Raw genomic sequence first — 27,413 nt, 5'->3', positions numbered from 1 at the left:
AAAATCATGAAATTGGATTCAGGACAGATTTAAAAATATGTCTGCAAGGCAGCAAGTGGGTATGAGGGAAGGGAGAGTTATTAGCTGACATGTGTTATCCCAAAATGAATAGACTATGACTCATTATCTTTGCCCAAAAATATGAAACTGAATAATTTTAGAAACAACAGCAATGTGAAAATGATTTATTTACACTTTACTAAAAAGTAATTACCAATGGCAGAATAGCCCCTAATGTTTCAAGATATGTAAAGGATTATCAAAATCTAAAAGTATAGGAGTATCACAAATAATGGTGGCATCTTACATTATTTCCTTAGCTGAAGAACGCATTGTGCAGAGGTTAGAATGCTGAAGAAGGCCAACATTTCCATAATTATAAAAAATTTAGAATTCAAGGATTTAGTTATTTTGTTTTCCCATTAAACACATAGTATTTCATTATATTAGGCTTTTGAGTGTGTGTGTGTGTGTGTGTGTGTGTGTGTGTGTGTTTGTGTGTGTTTCTATATGTTTTTTTTTAATGGCATCCACCTAATTTTTTAACCTGCAATTAGTTTTCTCAATGAAAAATTGCAGTAATGGGCTTTATTACATTCACTGTATTTGAAATTATTACTGTGGCCTGCTTTATTATTGTTGGTGATGAAATATTGCTAAACTTATCAGAATGTACCAACACAATGAGTTGGACAAGTGAATCACATATTTACATGATGTTCTTTTGTTTAAATGCAAGAGGAAATCTTAAATTATTTTAACAGAGCATATGCTTCTGTAATAAGTCAATCTTGAAAATGGTTTGTAATGAATATGCCAGTTTCTTTAGAAGATAGATGATTCTACTGGTTAAAAATATTAAGCAATTTCCAAAGCACTTAAATTCAATTTGGTTTGACTAGTTCATTACAGTTTTTCATTTAAGCACAGACAAGAGTCCTCAGAATAATGAATCCAGCCCCCAAACTTTCATTCTAAATTTAGGTCAGGTAATTAGTGTGTGTTTCCCACAAGAAACAGGTAATTAAAATGGTAAATGCCATCTACCTGGAAGAGTAGATATCTTATTTGTGTGTTTCAATGACACTGGAATAATTTAAAACCAAGCCTGAGCCACAACTTGAAAAATCTGAATTTTGCTGTTTGTATAAATTTGTCATACCTATTTCACACCTTCCTACAGAAACGGCACTTGAGATATATGCTGCCTGTGTTCACCTTGGAAGAAAATAAAATGTTATATAATCCGGTATGAACGTACAATACCGTACTAAATTATATTTTCTGGCTAATGGAGACCAGCAAAGATATTTTAGGCATCAGTAAATGAGGACCCCGCTTAAAGAGTTTGTGTTCTGCTGTGTCTGCAGTTGCATAATCACTGGGGATCTGATTAGTTCCAAAGGTGTCTTTTCTCATTTATCATCTAACTTAAATTCATATCCAAATGAGAGTTAATAGGACCATGATGTGGAAGTTGTCATAATTCCTTAGAGATATTACTTCCCCACACAAAAGAATAGTAATTGATTTTTTTTCCATGATAAGAGAAACACTTTTTCCATTTAGGTTTTTGGGTACTTTTAAAAATAATTAAAACTTATATGGACTTCTTATAGGAGTCATTGAAAATGTATTTGTTCAGTACAGTGATTATTTTAAGCAATACAGCCAAAAACAACTGTGTCTGACACGTAAGTCTTAGAGAATTTCTTATACAGTAAGCACACATGAGCTTCTAAATTTCAGTGTGGTGAGCCAGAGCCTAGATTTTGGGGAATTCCTGGGATAAATGCTTCCCAATAAGTAACTTTTTGAAGATAACTTTTTGTCTGTGCTGGTGGCTTTTCTGCTTCTTCACACATCGCTGCAGTTTTTGTTTTGTTTTGTTTTGTTTTTTAAAGAAAATCTCTGCATCATGCATTCCTCACACCTTTGTCGGAATTATATTCATATGTGAGCAAGTATGAATTATATTCAACTATTGTCATTGATCCTCAACATTATTTCCCTCTTGCATAAAATGATTACACTGCATTTTCTCATTCAGCTCATTTGGTTTTCTTAAAAGCTGTGCAGTGAATCTATTATCCTAAGAATGTTCTATGTTGGTTACTACTTAGATTCAAAGCAGAAAGCAAATGTACCTTAAGGAATGAATGAATGATTTTAAATGTTTCTATCACTGTTTTTATCCTAAAATATAATTGAAAATAAATTTCTGCTGCCAAATCCAAAAGCAGAAAGTTCTCAAAAAAGGGATAGCATTGGATGGAGTTTGTTCAAGAGAAGTTCTGTAAAATCCAAGTTATTGATTTAGTTAGGATTTTCCCCAAAGATCATGTATAAAATGACCTGGATTCTTTTCTTTACATCAAAACTATTTTCAGAAGATGTTCTACCCATGATAGATATTTGATGAAGCACATAAAGAACTGATGTAGGTAGACTGATAAGACAGATGCCATCAATAAATGCCTTCACAAAAATACTTGCCTGTCACAAGTTAATTTGATGCAGTATTTTCTGTCATGAGGGTGGATTAATTTTGTCCATTTTCTCCTCTTGTCGTAATTCTTGTCATGCGAATAAGAATGTATTACAAAGGAGAACATACTAGACATTATAGTTCTGTGATAACTCATTTTTGTGACAAAAAATATAATGAGACCAGACAATAGTGCAAATTCATCATATTCTTACAGTGAACTTAACATTGACTTCCTGGCTTCCGCTCATGATTTTGAGGGCATGTCACTTATGGTTTTATACCAACCAAATGATTAAAGAAACCACCATTGAAAGACTTGTGCTGATTACATAAGCCTTTCTACAGGGAAATAATAGAACCATTTTGATTTTCTTTCTTTTCCAGCTTAAACACACATTTAATGTATACTTGCGATTTCATTTTGATGAAGACTCACTGATTTGATAAAGTTACTCAAAAAATATTATAAGCTTAAAGATTAGGCTGCATTTATCATTGAGGAGAGAGTGAATTTTCTCAATAAATCACTATTACAAGTCATAAAGGGAAAACTAAGTTTTATAATAAAGAACCTTTCAGAAATGTTCCTCATATTTTGTCCCAGCAGTATAAGCAGCAGAGCAATGATTTCTAGCATGGGTCTGTAGCTCGAACCAGAAAACCCTGATTCAGGAAATACTTCCTTATCAAACAGACTGGTAGTTTTTAATTGCCTTTCGTTTCTACTACCCCTGCTCTAACTCCATTTATTCTCTCATTTTTTATTTTCATGTTGGAACAAAGCAATTATCCATCATTAATCATGCCTTTTATACAACTTCAGGAAAATATTTAAACAGAAATATAGGAGATAGAATCTATAGAGAATATTAGAGCTAGAATAATCATAGTCTTACAATAGGAATGTCATCTAAGTAACACATTTACTACCTTCTTATGCTCCTTGTGATCAGTGAAAATAGTACACAAGTACTCTTTCACTCTGTGTTTAGATAGCTCTTCAGAATTTTCCTTTTTTTTAATGTTTTTTTTTATTGGTTTTAGAGAGAGAGGAAGGGAGAGGAAGAGAGGGAGAAAAAAATATTGATGAGAAAAAGAAACATTAAATGGCTGCCTTCTGTACACCCCCTACTGGGGATTGAGGCAACCCAGGCATGTGTTCTGATTGGAACTGAACCTGTGACCTCCTGGTCCATGGGATGATGCTGAACCAACTGAGCTATACTGGTTACGGCCAACAGAATCCTGCTTAACCCAGCACTAGAAATGAGCTGCTGATAATTGCCTTTGTCTCAGGAGTTGAAGTCTACTAATACTTGTCTTTCATAAAATTAACTGTCTACATTCCTTGCATATGGATAATGTTAAATAAGTGCTCACTGAATGGATGATTAAATGTTTCAAATTTATAAAGAGAAGAAAACACACCTTATATCTACATAGCTAGGGTTTCATTTCTCTTGTGATGTAAAAGAGATGTGCTTCTGTTAATAAAGTTCTTTGTGATTTGACTCTCCTAATTAGAGAAGGTGAGGATCATACATAAAAATGCATGTGAGGAGTTATTTAGGTATCTATGTTCATGCACCTGAAATCCATACATTTTTTAATACAAACATAAACATAAATTCACTCAGAGTAATGTGTTGTGGAAAGTCTGTCACGCTTTGCCTTGTTTTCCCCTTTATATGACCTTGTTCTCAATTTCCTCAGCTATGACATTTAAGAAGTGGATTTTTCTCTTTTAATTCTAGCTTTCTACGTACAGATATACATGTGCAAAATCAATCATAAAATAAAAGAATAAATTTCACTTGACCTGATTTTAAGGACTTATTTATATGTAGGATAATAAATTAAACATTTTTCTTTAATTTTTTCCAAGGGTCTTTGATGAAGCAATCAAAACCCAATGACTGATTTTCCTTTTCCTAATTACAATTACCTGTAGGAAAAATAGGAGATAGTATTATTTTCTTGTTAGAAACCAGGTATTCTATTCCAATGTTGAAATAATATCTCCAGGCTCTTTGAAACGAAGCACAAAGAATAGTCTCTGACTGAGGCTGAATTGACCCAGAGAGAGACTCACTCTGGAGTCTCCAGAAGATCAGCTTCCTTCTCAGAACAAAAGGCCCAATCTGATTGGATTCTTGCAAAAGTGGACCAATGGGGAAGCAGCTATTTGGCCAGAGAGTCTTGGAATGAATTAAGCTGCTGGTTGGCAGGTGGAGTACAAGTAAAACACTACATCCAGGCTACACAGTAATTTGTTTTTAATTACTGTATTTGCTTGGGAAAGGCTGTGAGGTCTGCTTACTGCTCATCTTGGTGTGCTCATTGACTGTTCGGAGATTTACCAACTGGGTTTTACACAGTGTCCTTTCCATAGCCTGTGGTGATCTGAATAACATGTCATTTATTTAGTTCTAAAACTTTGTTTTAATATCTCAAAAAAAGATAAAAGAGAAAACGTATCTCTTATTAAATCCCTCAACTTTAATGAATCAAGACTGTAAGAATATATTACCCTTTAAACATGTCTTTGATTTCATTTTGTTTCCTGGTTTACAAAATGAAATATTTTTATGTGACATGTTTATGAGTGTCAACAAGTAAATGCTGATTTATGTGCATGCTCTTACAGCCCAGGGAGGTGGGACGTGGGAGAGGAAGGGTGAGGTGGGTGTGAGGAGAACAGCCAGGGCATAGGAGAAGCCAAGCAAATGGTGAGCCAGGTGTCTGCCCAGCAGGAAGCATGCCCATGGATAGAGCCTGACAGCCCACAGTGGGTCAGATAGAGTTCAGAGGAGCACAGGTGCTGGGCAAGTCCACACCCACAACTGGGAACGGTCATGGCTCAAGCTGGGCTGGATGAGAATAGGCAGAGCGATGACCTACATGAATGAAGAAGGGGCAGTCAGAACTGGGTCAGGACACATTGGAGGCAGTGAGTAAGAAGTTGAGCACACATGTAGAAGGGCCCTGTGAAATTCTACTCGCCAGAGAGGTAGTTCTCTTCATATGCTGAACTGAGAGGAGGGATTACATTATACTGATGTCTCCAGGGTCTCAAAGCTGTTGGGATGAGGATAAGAGACTAATATAAATTATTAGTGACCTAAGAAGGGTTCTGATTGTCAGTGCTTGTTGCATTTGTATTGATATAAAATTCCTGATAACAAGTTTAAAATGTAAAAATCCCATGTTGCATATTTAGCCTGTCTGTGATTCCTGAACTTGGGGGTGCAGTTTTTGTTTTGTTTTTGAACCAGGTGACTCCTGCTCAGCCCTTCAGGGTCTAAAATAGTTCCTGATCGATAGTTATTGCTTAATAAGTTTCATGTACTATTTATCAGATAAAAGGTAATTCTTCTTTCTGTAATGTTTTAGCCCTAGATCATAAAGATAAAATTGTGGCTCTGTGTCCATAGGAATTCAACATAAGCAGAAAGAAGTTTAGAACCTTTCTGTGAAATGTAGGTACCAATTCATTGTTAATCTGAATATTTTTACTTTGTTCTTTTTGAGAGATGGGTATAAGTTATGCTTTCTGCATGATTGCCTGAATTTTAAAGTATATTTGATTATTGTCAATACTTAGAAGTCATCATTGTATTGCAGTGCTACTAATATGCTATTATGTGGTCAGGGATTCAGGAATTCTGACTTGGACTCAAAGTATCCACTATAAATAGAAAGATGAATGTCTCCACCCATGTGCTCAATGATATTTATCTTTTTTTTTTTTTTTTTTAAATTCCACTCCTAAAAACATGGCTAAATGACCACTTCTCCAACTGGAGCCACATCCTCTTCCTTGGCAATGATGGGGTGGTGGGATAAAATGAATATTACATAGGGTTTAGAGCAGCAAGTCAAATTTCTTTGGGTTTAGTTCATTAGATTCAATTCAGGTTCTCTACCATTACTAGTGTTATGATGTGGCTCAAGTAATCTCATCTGTAAATGGAAGCAGTTACTGTACTTACTTAATAGTATTGATGTGAGGATTGTATATGTTCATATATGTAATGCATTTAGGACATTGTCAGAACACACAGTGAGTGCTTATTTGATGGCTATCATCAATAAAATTCTGACTACAATAATTATTAATTTTGATTCATATTTTAGAGGCGGGAAATGACTAGAGGTTAGAGAAGAATTTAATGTCTCTTAAAGGCCAACAAATATGGTGGTAGATAGTTTGAAAATAGAAACATTCATTAGAAAATTGAAGCAATTTTCTCTCTACCAAGACATTTAACAAATATTTTTTTCTGTCCAGATATTTGATAACCTGGCAGGTACAATGTATACATTTTTTATAAATAAAGATGATAAAGTCATAGACCACACTAGAAAAGAATTACTTATATACAGATTAATTCTTTTTATTTTTTGTTTAAATATATTTTATTAATTTTTTACAGAGAGGAAGAGAGAGTTAGAAACATCGATGAGAGAGAATCATTGATCAGATGCCTCTTGCACACCCCCTACTGGGGATGTGCCTGCAACCAAGGTACATGCCCCTGACTGGAATCGAACCTGGGACCTTTCAGTCCGCAGGCCGATGCTCTATCCACTGAGCCAAACGGATTTCGGCCAGATTAATTCTTTGTGCTTTTAAAGCTGTGCTTTTGTGACAAGTGTAATTGTGAGATAATATTGATAGAGAATTCAAGGCATGCAATTAACACAAAATAGTAATGACCAAGCATATTGTAATCTACTGATAATCATAAAGCAAATATATTTTATTAAAACGAGAAAAAGAGTTCTGACATGAAAATATACATAGAGGAACCAGGAAAGGTAAAGCAAAATTTGGATAGCCAAGTGATTGGAGTTGATCATCCTAGGTCCTAGGACAATCATGGCTCTTATAAAAGTTTTCAGAACTTTCCTGAGCGATGTTACCCCAATGCCCAATTGTGACATCAAAATCAACACACCCACCTAGATAATTTTTTCCTGGGATTGCCTTCTATTGTTTGAAATCACTTTTAATCCTGCCACAATAGGAGGCTGATATACAATTGTGAATGCCTGAATCACACTGGTTCATTCCCTAATTTCATTTGAGAAACCACTTTATAAACTAATATTCTGATTCTAAGCAGAAAAGGAATAGAATACAAAATAAAATGTCCACAGGGGTTTTTAGCATTTCATTTGGGGTGTCTTATTGAACATTAAAATGCGATGTAATAAAAAATGTTTAGAATAGATAAAATGATAGTATCATTTTGAATAACTCAAAGAAAAAAACAAAAAACACTGCCTCAGATTTGAGTGCTACATTTTATTTATAGCTTCAACTGGTGTCTTGACTTCAATCATGGAACCTCTAGTTAGTTTGCAGAGATGGTGTTATAAGCCTCCTGGGTGAAGGGAAATAGCCCGAGCTGATTGGCCCACCACTAGGAAGCTAGCTGCGAAAAACAAAGGAGGAAAGATGAAGAGAACTAGTGAGCAGTGTGAAAGGTGGATCAGAAGTTTCCCAGGGGAAATGTGCACGAGTGGAAGATTAGTTTCAAAACCTAAGAACTTGGAGGACAATGGAAGGGCAAGATAATAAGAGGAGAAAAATAGAAAGGGAGGGATCTCCGCTACACTGTGAGCAAATAGCTGGTTTAAAGGAGAAAAATTCAAACTGGATATTTAAAAAATATTTGTAGACCAAAGAGGTGAACAAGGCAATACAAAATAGTGTTAATCAGCTATGCTTGTTAACAGCTATTTTATAGAGCCTTTCCAAATACCATGTTTTTAAACAAAACAAAATAAAACTGAATTTCTTTAAGTAAATTGGAGAGTATATTCATCTAGCTTATAATATACAAGAGGCCGGTACATGAAATTCATGCACTGGGGTGGGGCTTTCTTCAACACAACCTGTGCTCTCTAGCAGTCTGGGACCCCATCTCAATCTGGCCATCGGCCAAAAAGCAGAAAATGGATGAAGATGTGCAAGATTCGGTAGACTCTACTTAGTCTGTCTTAAAATTAAAAAAATGTGTGGTTTTTTTTTTTTTAAATTATGTTTTTAGATGTATCTAAATAAAAATAATAACAAAAAATTTATCTTTTTTATGTCATCTTAGCATATTTTATGCTACAGAACGAATTATTTTTTTTTAACATGTATTGTTATGGGAAAACGCGTTTCACATAACGAACTTTTCGCATAACAAACTTGCTCCTGGAACGAATTAAGTTCGTTGTGTGAGGCACCACTGTAATGTATATTTAATTTGTTCTAGCTTCCATTTTTCTTTAAAGTTAATATTATTTCTCTGAAAGATAAACGTTGTTTAAAAGAGTTGTTAAGTATTATTTTGTAGAGCAGAGTCATTTCCAAATGGACAATGCCCAGTTAAGGGGACTTTGAGGATCAAATCCTGTCAGATCTACCTTTCAAATATACGCAGAAGCGCATTGCTTCTCATCCTCTCCCCTGCTGCTCCCCACCATCTTTTACTAGATTATGGAAATGGGCTTCTAACTGGTCTCCCAGCTTCTACCTTAGTCCCGAGATCATAGCCCGGGAAAGGTGCTGTGAAAATGAGTCACACCAGGCTACTCCTCTGCTCACAGTGAAGGCTCTGTCTCACTCACAGTCCAACTCTGTGTGAGGCCCCAGCAGAAAGGCCCGGAAGCTCCTCAGAGCTGAGTCTGCATGGTACAGCCTTTGTATTTGTATTATATCCAAAGTATTCCTTTTCACTGGGTAATTCACTTCAAAGAGGCTGGAAGTCACCCATTTTGCTTCCAAGTTCAATAGACCTGGACCTAATTTCTGGCCCTGCGTTCTCTATAACCCATTTCTATTAGAATAGAGCCATTTGGCAGTTTTATGGAGTTTGTCATAATCTGGTTTCATCTGTTATACTTATTATAACTCACACTATGCTTTAATGATTTCTATCTGGGCTTGTTGCTCAGTGCCCAAGGTTGAGAGTTCCAAGCTGACTTCTGAGGAAGTTGGAATGAATATTAAAATGATCATTTTGAGCCGAAACCAGTTTGGCTCAGTGGTAGAGCATTGGTCTGCGGACTGAAAGGTCCCAGATTCAATTCTGGTCAAGGGCATGTACGTTGGCTGCGGGCACATTCCCGGTAGGGGATGTGCAAGAGGCGGCTGGTCAATGTTTCTCTCTCATCGACGTTTCTGGCTCTCTACCTCTCTCCCTTCCTCTCTGTAGAAAATCAATAAAATATATTTTAAAAATTTAAAAATTATCATTTTGAGAGTAGAAAGTTAGAAATGAAGATGTGTGGCTGTAGAAATTTGAAGGTCATTTTTTTTTAAACAGTGAGGAGGTATGCTTTTGACTTAGAGTGACCCAAGTAGGTAAAAACAGAGGGAAATGTTTTATTGAGCTTTTAAGATGTTTTCTAGACCGTTTCGCGCCAAGCTTAGTTCGCAGTGGCTCCGAGGGTTTTAGGGCGCCACCGTCATGGTTAGAACTCTCAACAGCATCGTCGCGGTGTCCCAGAACATGGGCATCGGCAAGAACGGGGACCTGCCCTGGCCCCCGCTCAGGAATGAGTTCAAATATTTCCAAAGAATGACCACCACGGCGGCGGCAGAAGGTAAACAGAACTTGGTGATTATGGGTAGGAAGACCTGGTTCTCCATTCCCGAGAAGAGTCGGCCTTTAAAGGACAGGATTAATTTAGTTCTCAGTAGAGAACTCAAGGAACCTCCAAAAGGAGCTCATTTTCTCACCAAAAGTCTGGATGATGCCTTAAAACTTATTGAGGAACCAGAATAAACAAATAAAGTGGATATGATTTGGATAGTGGGAGGCAGTTCCGTTTATAAGGACAAGCCCAGCCATCAACGACTCTTTGTGACAAGGATCATGCAGGAATTTGAAAAGTGATACATTTTTTCCAGAAATTGATTTGGAGAAATACAAACTTCTCCCAGAGTACCCAGGTGTTGTTTCTGATGTCCAGGAGGAAAAAGGCATTAAGTACAAATTTGAAATATATGAAAAGAATGAGTAATGTGAAGGTGTTTTCTGATTCACTTCAAATTGTTCCCCATCCCCTCCAAACAATTATATATTTAACATTAGAAAAAGATATTTCTGTTAATTAGATCTGTGGATAATTATTTCAAAGCAATGTATTTTTATTAATTACTTTTCATCTGAAACACAACATTTGTGAAATATCTGTTGCTGTAACTGTCTGAATCCTCAAGAAATTCTGAAGATTAGGTCCCTACCACCTGCCTAGGGTAACATATGCCAAGAAACCACAATGGGAGAATCCCCTGGTGGTATCCATTACCTATAAAGAAAGAGCTAGCTAAATTTGTCCAAATGTCAGAAATGGATTATAAACAGAAGAATTAGAACTTAGATATTAAACTAGAAGTAGATCAATCAAAACAGGGAACAAAATCACTCTATGAATATCACACTTCTGAAAAAAGTTCTGTTCACTCAGAGAATCACTAAGTTGAGAACTACAGTACATTCCATATAGATAGTAAGAAGCAGGTAGGACTACTTTCTCAATGATTAAAAGAAAAGGTCTGAGACATTTAAAAACACTATTTATAGTCAAAACTGTGTTGGCTCAGTGTGTACTAAAGGGTCCTGGGTTCAATTCTGGTCAAGGGCATGTGCCTTGGTTGCAGGCACATCCCAGTAGGGGGTGTGCAGGAAGCAGCTGATTGATGTTTCTAACTATCTCCCTTCCTCTCTGTAAAAAAACAATAAAATATATTTATTAAAAAAAAGATGTTTTCTAGTAAAGGACAGATGCAACATCTATAATTGATGACAATGGAACATTAAATAAATATTAGATAAATTTTGCACTAGATATAATGGTTCCCAAACAGCATTCATTGGTAAAGTACAAATACAAGGGCTTGCCTATAATATTGTGATTTAGAGCTAGAGTAGGCTCTAAAATATGTTTATTTATTTACATCCTAACTTGAGGGTAGGTTATTAATGATGATGATGATGATAATGATGATGGAGAGAGAGAGAGACAGAGAGAGAGAGAGAGAGAGAGAGAGAGAGAGAGAGAGAGAGAGAGAGAGAGAAACATTAATAGGTCAGTTACTTCCTGTACATGCCCTGAATGATTGGGGATCAAACCTGCATGTGCCCTGACCTGGGATCAAACCTATAACCTTCCTTGTATACATTCCTATCAACTAAACACTCAGTCAGGGTGAAAAATATCTATTTATTTAAAAGTAGTCCCTCAACTACCTGGCTGGTGTGGCTCAGTCAGTGGGTGAGTGTAGACCCATGAACCAGGAGGTCAAGGTTTGATTCCTGGTCAGGACACATGCCTGGAAATTGGGCTCAATCTCCAGTAGGGGGCTTACAGGAGGTAGCCCATCGATGATTCTCTTTCATCATTGATGTTTCTGCCCCTCTCTCCCTCTCCTCTGAAATCTATAAAATAAAATAAAATAAAATAAAATAAAATAAAATAAAATAAAAAGTCCATGGACCTCTAGTAGAAGAAACTAGTAGAAACTAGAAGACAAGAAAATGGGCTCTCATCTTGAGCACAAAGAGTTGTGGAAACTTGGGCATGCAATGTTCTGTCTCTTTTCAGTTTTTCTATCTATGATATTAAAAATTCACATTTGTATATAAATTTTGCAAAACATAAATAGTATTTTCATGCATTATCTAATTTAATATTTCTGGAATTTTGCAAGGTAGTTATTGTCTCCATTTTATGAGGAAAAAAGCCACAAGGTTCAGAAGGGTTATCACAGTTCAGTGACAGATCAATGTAAAACCATGATGGGAAATCATGCTATTTTATCCCTATACTACTGGTATGCCTGTTACTGTACTGTGGATGCAAAACATAGTAGATTCATATTTTATATGCTTCCTTCTAGTTGAATTCTATGATTTAGTGAGACAGTTTAGATAGATACAGAGTTATTTTCAGCCCACATTTCTACCAGAGCAGGGTTCAATTCCAAGCTAATCTTTTGTTGGTCTAGACTATTCTGTTTTATTACTCACTGCATACAGAAGATTTACTTGATAATCAATTCTATGGATTAGTACCCAACTTTGGAGGAATTAGATGCAATGGAAAGGGAGGGAACCAGCAAAAATGAATTGACTCACTCTAAGAAATAGCTGAGGACATTGCAGCAGATTTCTCCCATAGAACAGAGACTAATATAATTTTATATCAGGGAGCAGCAGCAATAACTTTCCCCTGCACATGTGCTTTCTGAACAAAATGCAAAGTAAGACCAAACAGTAAGGGAAGATGAGGGATCCAATAGCAATCTAATTGGATGCGGAGAAAGTGGCTTCCTAACCTGAATCAGAGAGTCAGACAGCCTCTCCTCAGGGAAGGGGATTTTCAGCAAAAGCAGGTGTCCTGTTTCTGCAGGAGGGCTGTTCCCGAGAGGATGGGAAGTGTGGGGAGCTGAACTGTGCGTACCAGGTTCCTCTTTCAAGGTCACCAACAGGTCACTTGCTCCTTCCTCCTCCTTGGAGATAAGTAAAGGTAGGGCAAGAGGCCAGGCACTTTGAGAGAAAATCCCTCCTCAAGCAAATGAGAGGAGAGAGAAGTGGGGAATAAATCCCTCCTAGACACCATTTTCCATCTAAAGAGAGAGAAGCAGGACTTGCAATGGAAATGGGAATCTTGAGTTGAATTTGGAGGGTCTTCCTTTGAGTGGAAGAAACGGTGAGATGGGTGGGAGTGGACCTTTTCTAGGTCTCACATAGAAACTTCAGTGGCTGGTCTCTTTTACCTGCTCTGAAGTGAAAGCTTCTGCTTTCTTCAGACACTGAATTTCTCTCTTTTCAGAGGCTCCCTTGAGGAAACCTGTCTCCACTCTAGCTTGAGATTCCAGCCCATTACATGCAGCGCATCTCCCCGCCTTGCACACATTGTTCCGGAATAATAATGAAAAAAAATCCCCATGTCCTCAGCGAACAGAAATAGAAGGGCTATATTTTTGAAAGGTTACCAAGTTGAAGACTTGTCTAGTAGCATTGTTGATATTTTATTTTCAGGACCAGAAAAGCATCTAATTTGAAGGAGTAGGGAGTAAACAGCAGTGCACAAAATTGGCATCATATTAAGCCTGCAACGTCCAACCTCACTGAGTGACACTGGCTGGAGAGAGCTCTATGGTAACCTAGGAAATACGAATTTAGAGTGTCAGCCAACAGAGAAAATCAAATTATTGTCAACTTGCTACAGAAACTCTGTTCCAGCAAATATGTCATGCAGCCAGTGGCAGACATTTCAAAAGCCATACCTCTCGGTGAATATATTGCTTGGTTACTCCCTGAAAGCATTTTCATTTTTAATCTCACCTTCAAGATCTTTTATCCCCAACTCTGTCCCTGTTCTCTTGAATCACATAGCTTTCTCCTGCCACCACCAGAAAAGATAACATGTTTAATAATCATAGTAGAGCAGAGTTGAAAGCAACCTGAACACTTCTAAGGGCTTCATTTTACCCACGCACACTGAGTCTCAGTGACATGAATGGATTTGCCCTAGTTTCCCCTCTCCCCCCTAGAGCAACAACACAGACAGGGGTAGGTAGAACTCAACTCCCCCAAGCAACCACTGATGATGAAAGACCACACAATTACCTGACAGCTGACTGTTTTCTATTTGCTCCCTTCTACCACTTTCACATTAAAAAACCCCCAAAAACGATCTAATTGAAAAGTCATGCATAACCCTTGATAGCAGCTTAGAGGGTTGATATTTCTGGAGATTCTTGGAGCTGTCCTTGTAGGAACTGCTGGTTATAACAATGTTGTTGTTACTATTGATCACTCCATGCTTGACACTCTGCTAAGTGCTTCGCAAATCTAATTTCTTTTAACCTTCACAACTGTATTACACGGATCTCAGAGAGCCTAAGTTATTCAGGAGATACGATGTCAGATCTCATCAAATTCAGTTACAGCCTTTACCTTGGTGTCCCAGTGAGGACAAGGAAGGGATCATTATTTCTTTAAAGCAGAAGACCCCGACTAATCATAACTGAATCCATTAGATCGTGTCAGATAGAATGCCACTTACTCCTTGGGTGCCAAGTGCTATTCCTAATGAGTTGCTCATGGGGATGAGGGGGCGGGGGAGGAGTATATTGTTAAATACAGCTATCACAGAGGTTGTCTTGAACACAGCAGTAGCAGGCTCCAGTGAACTATTAACTAAGACTATGGCCTTGGGCAAGACGCTTAATGAGGTGTGGGATCATGGTGTTTGTTGAGACCTCGACTCAGGTGGCTTACATTCTGGACATGCATGTTGGGAACTTGATGGAATAAGTCTGCAAGCAAACCTTCAAATAGAACCTTGTCGTATTGAGTTACCATACAGGGTGCTCATCGCCCAAGTTCCACAAGGATCTGAATGAGGTGCTTTGGAAACCCCTTTTCAATTTTCATGACAACTGCATGATTGCCATTTTATATAGAAAAATACTGAGGTTTAAAGAGGGCCCAATGCTAGTAAATGATAGGAGTTGCCCCTGGTGTGTGGGACTGGCTCCTCCGTGTGTTATGTCACAGAACCAGCACCAGTCACTTCTGCCTCCCTTTCACTCTGCCCTTTTCTACCCTGCCCTATTCATGCAGTTTGTTTAACCTCCTGCATATAACGTATACTTTGAAAACAATTAGAAATTCTATAACTGCTGGTGAGATTGATTTCCCCACATTTCCCAATTGGCTGATCTGTGACTGACATTCCTAGTTGTACCAGTTGTTTGAGTACAAGTACTTTACTGCAAGATCACTTAGCAATTGCTATGTGTGCAATGTATCAAGTGAGTGTTATTGCAATGGCAGTTCATGAGTTCCAAACTGCTTTTATGAACCCAGCATTTGCTATAGCAAAGATGAATGCTACCAGTTCAAATTGCTTCTCACCAGTAAAATTGTAAGTTGGATGCATCTAATGGGTATAAACGAAAATGGGTATAACAAATACAGTGCAGATGGGTCATTTTATATTTTTACAGAAAATAGTTTGATTTTAACCATCCACTTAGTGCTATGTTATGATCACTGTACTTTACACTAAGAGGAATACAAATATTATTAGACATATTTCATCCCTAAGTTTATACCCTAGAAAGAATGGGAACACACACTCAGCCATAGCTCACATGAGCTTTATTCAGCAAAAATGTCAAGGCACATATACATGTGCAATAACATTCAAGCCTCATTACAGACTTACAAAAGAGATATCACCAACCCTAAATTTGATGAAATCACAGAGACTTGAAAAGAGGTTAAAGAATACAGTGAGAATGTTGGAGAGCCAGTATTTGAACCCAAATCCTGACTAAAGATCTGGGCATTTTTTACTATTCTGGTTTGCCACCTCAAAGTGAATGGTGCAGAATTACATACTACAGAAAAGGGAGATCAGTTGGTCTTGGGTGATGGACAAGACTCAAGCAGATGAAGAGGAGGGGGAAGGAGGACTTCCAAGGAGGAGACATGAGAAGAATGTCTAATAGAAATATGAATGAGATGTGCTCAGGGAAGTAGATAAGTCAAAGCGAAAGAAGTACAGAACTGGTCTCAAACAGGGCTCAGAGGCTGGGCTGGAGGGCCAGGTGGGCCAGGTTATGCCAAGCCATGGACGCCTGTTTATCAAACTCTGACCTTCCCCAGGCCTGGGACTCCCTGGGGGTTGAAGAAATGCCTCCTCTCAGACTCTCATCTGCTGCCCTTCAGCTGAAACATATTATTTTCTTGTTTTAAAGGTCACTGTAAGTCTTTCACTGACTGTGACAATTCAGATATTCTTCTCTCAAGGAACTCCTAGAGCATTGGTTTTTGCCCTGCAAAATTTATCACTGAGTAAGATTCTTTGTTTTGTTTTTCCTTAATTGTTTTGAGTGAGTTTGTCTTATGATCTAACCCAGAAGTTAAACTTCTGGAATAACAGAGATTAGGTCTTATTTATTTGGAGCTACTGAAAATTCCTTCAAATATGCACATTAAAAAGCAATGGTAAAATGTAGTTAAGCACAAAGAATCAAGAGTAGGGAAAACAGAATGGGAATGAGGACCAACATAAATAAGCACACTTTAAGAATGACAATACTATTGTATTTCCCATAGATGCCAGATTGTAAGGGAGCAAAGTATCATAATTCTTACCATCCAAGAGGAAGAAAACATACTGTATCTTCAGGTAAGCTGTACTTTTCTCAGCAATTACTTATAAAAGATTAATTATGACTTAGATCAAGGCTGATTTTCACTTGGCACTGCTATTTGATCCACAATGAATGATAGTTAAAACTCAATAGCATTTTGAGTGCTAGTCATACCACTGACATTTAGTTCTATTTATTTTTTACTTACCAGTGCATACTAAGCATGTCAAAGCAAGGGGAGAAAAACAAAAACCCTGACCATTATGAACCTTTTCCTGGGCTATGTATAAACACAATTCTGTCTATATGATTAATTCTATTTCTTAAACTTGCATCAAGCAACTGACTGTTGAAAGCAGTGTGCTAGAAAATATGGTGCTTCATTTTCTTCATGTCAAATACTTCCACAACAATCAATGTATAATAATACAGATGTAATCAAGAATTCCTGAAAATACTCTTACCTCATCTATTTGTATACTTAACAAATGTTTGTTGAATGCCTATGTCTCAGGCACATTTTTAGGTTCTAGGGGAACAATAGGAAGCATAAATACCCAGTCATGGAGCTTACCATTAGTGGAAGAGGTAAATAATCCTACCATATAAAAACCCAGAGTCTGTAATGACCCACTGAAGGCTCAACTGAACACCAGAAGTCAGTCCTGCAGTCACTGCTGGGTCGCCATGGCAACCCAGCAGTGACTGTCACTGGTGTGGGTGCAGTGACTCAGCACTAACTGCTGAGGGGACTGTGGATCAGGCCTGGAGAGAGGCTGGAAGAGAGAGGCAGGATCTGATCCTCAGCCTGTGTGGCAGCTGTTGATCAGCCACTGCCTCTTTCATTGTTTCCGGGCTTCGCCAGAAGCTGCGCCTCTGTTTCTCTTCATGCCTTCACAGGACTGCTGACCAGCCCTGCTTCTCTGATCAGCCCCTGAGATAGGCCCAGAGATGCTAACTGGCATAGAAACTGACCAATCAGAACCAAATCTGGGTGAACTGTGAGGAGCCAATGGCTGCCTAGGAGGCAGAGGTTTTTACACTGACTGGCATAGAAACTGACCAATCAGAACCAAATTGGCCAACAGGAGAGGGCAATTTGGGGCAATCAGGCCAGCAGAGGAAGATAGTTGGAGGTGAGATCAGGTCAGCAGGGGAGGGCAGTAGCGGGTGAGATCAGGCTGGCAGGGGAGGGCAATTAGGGGTGATCAGACAGGCAGAGGCAGTTGGAGGCAAGACAGGCTGGCAGGGGAGAAAAGTTGGGGGTGATTAGGCAGGCAGGCAGAAAGATTAGGGTTGATCAGGAAGTCAGGCAGAGGGGTTAGGGGCAATCAGGCAGTCAGGCAGAAGCAGTTAGTCGTGTTAGGCAGGAGGCAGGTGAGAAATTAGGAACCAGTGGTCCCTGATTGCAAGAGGTATGTCTGACTGTCTGGTAGCTGGAAATCCCCCAAGAGGTCCCTGACTGGAGAGGGTTCAGGCTGGATTGAGGAAAACCCCCACCTCTGTGCATAAATTTTGTGCACTGGGCCACTAGTATCACATAACTACATGTAGGAGTCTGTTTGCAACAATGAGCAGTTATATAATTTTGTGCATGGGAGTATGAACCTTTTACTTAGGGATGTCAGGGAAGCCTTTACTGAGAACTTATCCTTGAGCTGAGAACAGAAGGATGTGTAGTAGTTAATGTACTAATAGGAGAGTGAACAGTCCTCCATTCAGAGAAAAGTATATGTGCACAGAAACAGCACAGAAAGTGCAAGGAGAGGCACAAAGCCCTGTGTGACTGAGGAGCAGGGAGCAAGGGGAGGATGATAGAAGATGGGTGAATAGGCAGATGGTGACTAAGCATTACAGAATCTCGTAGACTCTGTTGAGTGTTGTGTTTTTCCAATAGGCTGGGGAGCCATTGAAATATTTTAGACAAAAAGGTGGGCACTGCCATGTATTGGTGCAATTTATGACCTGGCCATCTCTCAGGAAATCTTGTAGAGAATGAACTCGAGGTGGCCAGAGAAGATCCATGTGGGCCAGTGAGGAGGCTGGTAAATAGAATTGAATATTTACAGTGAAATAGTCTGCCTCAATTTTAACTGAAGACTGTTGGGTCTTTAGAAGAAATAATTATTTCCTAAACCAAACTGTGATGCAGGCCTTTGCTCTCCTCATCTCCAAAATATTTGTGCTTATTTATGAGCTGGGTTTATTGCCAGTTCCTGGACTGTCTTGCTGTAAACAACTAAAGCATCCTGATACAGTGTAGTAATTGCAATGTAAGATCCAAATCCTTCCCTCCAGTCATAAACCAGACATGAATTCCTAACAGCCAGGCAACTGCATAGAGTGTACGGAGGCACAGTTGAAACAGGGTTTATATCTCCTTGATGAACAAATTGGCTTATCACGCAGGCTGTCTGATCGTTAGCCTTACAGCCAATTGCTAAGACAACAGAAAATTGCAAATCCTCTTAGCCTGTGAATTTGGCAGTGTCTTGTGGACTTGGTAATAAACTCTATTTCCAACTGTCTTTATAAAAAGTAAACATATAACAGTTGAAAACCACTCTGCAGGACATAGCAGGCATTTTTCAGATTTGTTCTGGTGATACCAACGTTGTTATATTAAAACTTCAATTCTATTGCTTAATTGAAACTTAATTTCCTTGATTTGCCTCAGCTAGAAGACCTAGGATTGGACTTTCCCCCCTAAAATTTTCAGTGGTGTACGGCAGTGAGAGTGATCTACTCACTAATTAAGCTAAAGATAAATATAATCTTTCCATTTAGGTCATTGTAGACATCCCCTTTAAAATTATAGACTTGCTCTGTGTATAATACTTAATAAGAACTAGTACCCAAGGCAAGCTTGTTATAGGTAAACAAGTATTGCTACAATAGGAAAAACATGAAAATAAGTTGCTATGTGCACTGCTTTATTCTAACAGAAAAACTCAATGACTTGGCATAACTGACTTCAAAAAAATATTTTGCATTCAACTTAGTGATTACATAGCTTCATTTTATAGGAACATGGATTATCACACTAAAGATTCTGAAAAATAATTCACAAAAATGATTTATTTTCCTAAAGATGTCCCATATCAGGTGTTTACTAATGAAGAGTTTTACCAAATTAAATGGCACCCTCTTTAACAAGCTAAGAATCTAAAACTTAGCTGTAACCCATTTTAAGTGCTAAGAATTATAGGACTTGGGGAAATTATTTGGGAAAGTGGTATGTAAAAAAAGTTCGACATAATTTCTCTCCTGTGGCTTTAACAATACCTAAAAGCACCTGGTAGTAAAAGCACCTGGTAGTTCTTTATTAGTTACTACTTATAGAATCTGAAATTCTTAACATGAGATCCAAGACATTTCTTAAGCCCTTACCATGCTATAGCATAATCTTTTGTTTAATGTATCTATTAGCATATTATGATATGTTAATTTTTTATTATTTTCATAACAAATTACTATAGATGTAGTAAATGATACAGATTTAGTATCTTATAATTATGTATGTAGCAAGTTTTATGGAGCTAAAATCAAGATGTAGGCAGGATGTGTCTCTCCCCAGAGGCTCTTCCAGGAGAGAGTCCTCTTCCAGGTTTATTCAGTTCTTATTGTTTCAGAATTCAGTTCTCTGCAGTTAACAGACCCAGATACCCATTTCCTTGCTGTATGCTGAGGGGCCCACCCATCTTCTAGAGATCATCACATTTTTTTTGTTCCTGGTCTTCTTCTCCATCTTTGAAGTCAGTTATGCTAAGTCATGTTCTTCTCATATTTCATTTCTCTGACACACCATTATGTCTCATCCATGTTTAAGGATTCATTTAATTAGATTGGACCCATCTAAATAATCCGTGAATCTCCCCATCTGCAAGTAAGCTGATTAGCAACTTAATTCCATCTGCAGACTTAATCCTCCTTTGCCAGGCAATGTAACTGTTACAGGATTAGGATGTAACCATCATTGGGTTACATCCTAATCCTGTAATGGGGAGGGAAGTTGTCTGTCTACTACACACTTTAATATATTTTTTAAAATGTGTTTGCTCCTTTCTGAGGTGAGGACACTATAAACAGTTTATTTGTATAACTGTAGCTCTTCGTAATATAGGGTCTGGTTGTCAGTGGTCATTCAAAACATTCTATACTAAAGGCCCAGTGCACAAATTCATGCACTGAGGGGGGGAGTTCCTCAGACTGAACTGTGAGGGAGCCCCATGATTGATTGCCCCACAAAGGGAGGCCCTTCCTACCTACTGCAGCACCACCAGCCAGATAGCCTGGGCTTCCCTCTTTGGGGTGATCAATTGTGGGGCTCTGTGATTGACAACCCCTCAAAGGAAGGCCCTGACCACCTGCTGCAGCCAGTCAGCCTGTGGCCTGGGTCTTCCTCTTCAGGGCAATTGTGGGGTGATGGTGCAGTCCCTTGACCAATCACATCATTCCTGCCTTGGCTGGCCTGGTACAAGTGTATGTCATAGTGTGGTTATCTGGATGGTTGTTTTGCTATTCAGCCTTTTGGTCGATTTACATATTATGCTTTTATTATTATCTTATGCTAGAGGCCCGGTGCATGAAATTAGTGCACAGAGGTGGCGGGAGGGGGAGCTGGTGGTGGTGTCCCTCAGCGCAGCCTCACCCTCCCAATCTGGCACCCCTTGAGGGATGTCTGACTGCCCGTTTAGGCATGATGCTATTGGGATCGGGCCTAAACGAGCAGATGGACATCCCTCTCACAATCCAGGACTGCTGGCTCCAACTGCTTACCTGCCTGCCTTCCTGATTGCCCCTAACTGCTTCTGCCTGCCAGCCTGATCACCCCCTAACCACTCCTTTGACAGCCTGATTGATGTTTAACTACTCCCCTGTCAGCCTGTTTGCACCCAATTTCCCTCCTCTGTCGGCCTGTCACCCCTAAGTTCCCTCACCTGCAGGGTTGATCACCCCCAACTGCCCTCCCTTGCAGGCCTGGTTCCTCCTAACTGCCCTTCTCTGTTGGCCATCTTGTGGTGGTCATCTTGTGTCCATATGGGGGCAGGATCTTTGACCACATGAGGGAAGCAATCTTAGGTGTTGGAGTGATGGTCAATTTGCAATTTACTCTATTATTACATAGGATAGAGGCCTGGTGAATGGGTGGGGGCCAGCTGGTTTGCCATGAAAGGTATCTTGGATCAGGGTGGGGGTTCCCTTGGGGTGTGGGACAGCCTGAGACGGGCCTGCAGTGGTTTGCAGGCCAGCCACGCTCCCCGGTGGCCCAAGCGAGGCCCTGGTATCTGAAATTTACTTACCTTCTACAATTGAAACTTTGTAGCCTGGATTGGAGCCAAGCCTTCTACTTGCTCCATAGACGACACCATTTCTGTTTGGATTTGTTTACCTTCTATAATTGAAACTTTGTAGTGGAGGCTTAGGCCACCTAAGGCAGGCAGAAAGCTTGGCTTCTTCCATTGCCTGGAAAACCCAAGCCTCCCTCCTGCTCCCTGTGGCTGCAGCCATCTTAGTTGGGGTTAATTTGCATACTTTCTTTGATTGGATGGTGGGCCTGGCTTGTGGGTATAGCAGAGGTATGGTCAATTTGCATATTATTCTTTATTAGATAAGATAATAAAGGGGCAATATGCAAATTAACCCTCATGCCCTCACAAGATGGCTGCCTACAACCAGGCCAGCAGGGGGTAAGTGAGAGATGACCAAACAACTGAACGGCAGGCTGCATGGGGTGACCAGGCTGGCTGAGGGGCTTTGAGGGGTGACCAGGCTCCCATAGGGAGTCAGTTGGGGGCAATCAGGCCAGCAGGGGGAGGGCAGTAAGAAGTGACCAGTTCGACAAGGGGGCAGTTAGGGGAAATCAGGTTAGTACACAGAGGCAGTGAGGAGTGATCAGGCTGGCAGTGTGGGGCAGTTAGGGGTGATCAGGCAGACAAGCAGGTGAGCTATTAGGAGCCAGTAGTCCAGGATTGTGAAAGGAATATCTGACTGCCAATTTAGGCTAGATTCCTTTCACTATATTCATCGACAGTTCACCTTTATCTTTCTTATCATTTTAGCCATATTTAATGCTAATGAGCACTCCTTTAAACTCCTAAACTGGCAGTTGGACATCCCCTGAAGAGTCCGAATTGGAGAGGGTGCATGAATTTCATGCATGAGACCTCTAGTAGATAATAAAACCTTAATATTCTAAGTTTCCAGTTGTCTAGTCATCTGTTCAACCAATCAAAGCATAATATGCTAATGATATGCTAAGGCTGCTCAACCACTTGCTATCACATGCACTGACCACCAAAAGGCAGATGATCTGACCTGTAGGTTAGCTTGCTGCTGGGGTCTGGTCAATAGTGACTGAAAGAGACAGGCTGGACATGCCCTGGAGCCCTCTTGTGGTCCTTCCTGGCTGGCCAATCTCCCACATCCCTCCTTGGCCCCAACTGGCCTGGTCTATAACCTCTTGCAATTTGGGACCCCTCAGGGGATGTTGGAGAGCTTGTTTTGATCCAATCTTGCAGGCCAGGCCATGGGACCCCACTGGTGCACAAAGTCATGCACTGGGCCTCTAGTGTTTAAATAATGAGAGAAAAATTAAGTTTTTAAATAACTAACCCCAAATATAGAATCTCAATTACCAATTAGCAAGGAATCTTAGTTCTACAATTTAATGTGTTAGATATGTAGATGCTTTGAAACATAAATATTATGTAATAATGATATGGCATTATTTTTTAATATTATGTTTGCTTTGGTAGATAACATAACATCTGTCCTCATTCCCTTCAACCTTGCTTGCCTCCAACTATGGGTTCTAGGACAGATGCTCACTTCCTCAGTCTCTTAGCAATGGGAAAAAAAAAGACACATTTCTGGCCAATGGGTTTAAGCAGGCATCTGCTAGGGAAGATTCTGGGTAGGCTTATGGCTTTCCTGATAAAAGGGACAGATGCAGTCAGCACAAAGTGCTACAACCCAAAGAATTGAAGGGCAGCAGATCAGAACCTGAGTCTTTCATGGCATTATTAATTAATTTAACTGACATTGGTGACCAGCCACATCCAAATTTTGTGTATAAGAAAATAAATCTGATTCAGTTCTGTTGCTTTAAGCAATAGTATTCACACAAACACAGAGACTTTCTGCTCATCCTTATTCTTTATCAGTTTCTCAGAAACAAATTGAGCCCAATTTAGTAAAATATGGGTTAGCATACTTAAATTTGTGACTGCAAACTGTCTTGAAACTTAGTTGAACTAGCCGAGTGAAAATAAAAAAAATAAAAAAAACGTAAAAAGAAAATCTTTAAAAGGAAATTTTAAAGGAGAGAATAGTGCTCACTTATTTCTTTTTCAATAGTACAAGAAAGTCTTTCAATGTAAGGCCTTATTCCTTATTCTTTAGAACCAAAAGTGGAAAAACAGTTATCTATTTATCTTTGATCTAAAAACCAAGGCAATTCATTCAGTAACTTTCTTATTTTCTACACTAGTTTAATTTTTTTGATAAAGTCAACTCATTTGGGAAATTCTAGTCCCAATTTATAAAAAAATGTTTTAGAGACTTAGGTCAGCTAGATTAACAGAAAGGCCAAATGCATGAATATTTACAACTTTTTTGTTTTACTTTCATCTATCAAAGTATCTAGAGATCAAAGCCTTTATCTGATATTATTAAATTAATTTCAATCATAATAAAAATGTAAGGCTTCTCTGACATACACAGTTATCTGTACAATTTTGTAAAATGCTTTAAAGATAGAATAAAGGGATAAAACAATTTAACAATTCAATGCATCCCTTCTGAAGTTTAAGCCTGGTATCTACAATAATAAGATATCCTATTGGTATGGTATCTACATGGAATACCAGTCATATTATAGTACTAATAGCATCTAGCAAGGAAGCCTTTGTAGAAATCATCAGGCAAAATATATAGGAATAATCATGCTATATTAAAATATGGGTTAGCATACTTAAATTTGTGTCTGTGAACAGTCTTGAAACTTTGTTGAACTGTACTTAAAGTTCACAAATATATTTATTTTTTAGTGAGAATCAATACCTGTTTGGTAAGTATTAAGACACCATGTCAACCTTTCACATGCTTTAAATTATGCTTTAGTCCTCTAGCAATCCTGTGAAACATGTATTCTTATTGTTATTTTCATTTTTTATAGGTGAGGAAATAGCCTGATGAGCAGTGGGTAATTTGCTCTTGATGGCACAAGTAGGGGGAACAAAGATTCAAATTGCAACAATCTGATTGTAGAGACAGCTCTGAGCTGCCACTACTGGGATAGAAGACTAGAGACACCACATACACTGGGCTGAGCTAGTATTGCTCAACTGCCAGCAGACAGAGCATCTCATAACCTCCAAAGGGCAAATCATCAGGGGGATTGGACGAACTTCTGCATGACATGTCTGAAAACCAAACGTATTGTAGTAAACATTTGTACATTTTGGCCAGGTGAGGTTGTCATGAATCTGAGGATCCTTAAGCTTCAGCTTTTCTTACTTGGTCTGGACCCTTCAAGGCTGTGTACCTGATTTTGTATTAATAATTCTTTTTTTTTTAAACCATAAAAAGATCCCCCAAATTGTGCAAAGTTCAGGTTTCTAAATCTGAGATCATCTCAGGTTAAGGTAAATACATTGTTTGCATTCAGGAAATTATTAAGGTGAAACTATCTTAGCTACTTGGAAAATATTCAAGCTGGTGAATAAATTTGTCAATCTCATCCAGTAATTATCAAATGTTTTGTGGTTTCTTCTTAACCAGAGCAGGTGAAGTAATTGGAGTTCATGCTATTAAACTGAAAAAAGTATTATAATTTCTAATATTAATCAAGCTTGACAACATTTTGTTTAGCCAATATGCTTTATAAATTACTATCAATCATTTTTATACAAAATGACACTGGTGATATTATTCTTACCACTCCACATTTATAAAAAATGTGTTAATCCTTCCTTTTGAGAGGTAACAGATTTATTTGAGTGGATTTTATGTCATGCCTACCCCTCAAATAATTCCTCCCATTAAAACTCTGTCTAATGCTACAGAATGCTGGTGATGCTTAGGAAAATAAGTTGTTCTGTATCCTCAAACATAGCATAGAGATTGAAACTTTAAAAGTACAATGAAAAAGCAAATCTATATCAAATAATTAATCTGTCTCTAAATGCAACAAACTAAATTGCAAATTTAAGAATAAAAGAATGTTTTCAGATACCAAATATATTTATTTTTTAGTGAGAATATTTAAGGGACCAGATGGCTACTGATTGCAAACAATGGGGGTTTTAGGTATACTATAGAGAAGTAGTCAATACTTACCAAGACCACATTTGCATGATACTTTCCAAAACCACAGCTCATATTTGAATATCACATATTGCTTAAATCCAAACTGTTACAGTAGGAATCTTATTAGTAGGCAATTGAGAATATAACATTAAGTCCTTGCGATTTTTAAGCAAAGAACCTTGTTTGTATTCTTTGGATTTTGGCATGAACATTTAATTATATACATATATGTTATAATTAAATAGTAAAGATTTGTGAATGATATGTGAATCAATTCTCTAATATTAAGGTCAATGGGAACTTTTGCTTACAAAGAACAGATGAAATAGGTTTATTAAAGTTGGCTTGAATATTTTAGGAATTTTTCTCTGAGTCGATATGAAAATCCATTTGAGGGTAAATGTAACTGACTGCATTACTTCTCATGACACATTACCTGCACTTTCTCTGTACCATTTATCAATAGATTGTTCCTTAGGTATTTATGGTCAGCTTTTTCTCCCCCAAGATATTTTAAGATTTTATAGGCAGGGCTTCAGTCTGAATGCTCTCTTTTGTTCTTTATTGCATCTTTATTTGATGGTGTTCAATGGATTGTTGTTAAATAACAGAGTTTTTGTTCAGTTTAGTGGGAGTAAAGTTCAAGAGACATACATATGCATGTAGAGAACATTTGTTACAGGATAGCAGGGTGCCTTGTTTCCCTCAGTTGCTTGTGGGGGTGGGGTTCTTGGGGTACCAGTGGAATAAGAATTTCCAGAGGCCCCATGGGTGAATGGGGTAAGGAAGAAAGCTTTATTTCCATGATATTATACCCCTGTCTTTCTAAAGTCCCATTTCCCTTTGCCCAGTCATTAAAGAAGTGTAGTTGGGGTTTCAGCAGAACTAAAATCAAAGCCAGTGTCCAGAGTTTCCTTTCCATGTTGGAGCCGGGTCCAGTACAGCATCAGGCTAGCTTAGCTTGCGTTCCTGCTAAGTGGAGGTCTGCATGGCCTCTGGCCACTGGACAAGAAAACTAAGAGAGCATGTCTCGAGCAACAAGGGGAGCAAGAAAGGGTGCCCCATTGTTTAGGCTATTATGTATTCCCCAAATTTTCATGCTCACAGTGGCCATGCCCATTCTGAGCAACTATCTCTGTCCCCAGGTTTAATTGACAGGCACCTTCCCTAGTCACCCCAACTTTACTGGGCATGCATCTATCCTTTGTTGGATCCCCTACCTAGTGTTTTGCAGGAAATAGGCTGAGGTTCCCTGGAAATTGCAAGACCACACTGAGTCTTTGGGATAAGATTTGACTGCCCATGAAGATCATGCTCACATATAATACCCAGGAAATATCTGGAAAAGTTAAAACCTCTAGTATAGAGTTTGCCAAGGGGTGTTCTAAAGAATTTGCATTAAAATCTCTTGGGATATCTATTAAAATACAA

At 38.6% G+C, this 27,413-nt stretch overlaps 1 pseudogene; it reads left to right on the top strand.

The window, feature by feature from the left end:
* Positions 1 to 9,909: 9,909 nt before the first annotated feature.
* LOC118724233 lies at positions 9,910 to 10,606 on the top strand (annotated as a pseudogene).
* The last annotated feature ends 16,807 nt before the right edge of the window (positions 10,607 to 27,413 follow it).

This window comes from Pipistrellus kuhlii, unplaced genomic scaffold, assembly GCF_014108245.1.
Source record: "Pipistrellus kuhlii isolate mPipKuh1 unplaced genomic scaffold, mPipKuh1.p scaffold_m20_p_2, whole genome shotgun sequence".
NCBI lineage: Eukaryota > Metazoa > Chordata > Mammalia > Chiroptera > Vespertilionidae > Pipistrellus > Pipistrellus kuhlii.
The sequence above is the reverse complement of the archived record's forward strand: the minus strand, read 5'-3'. Positions and strand labels throughout refer to the sequence as shown.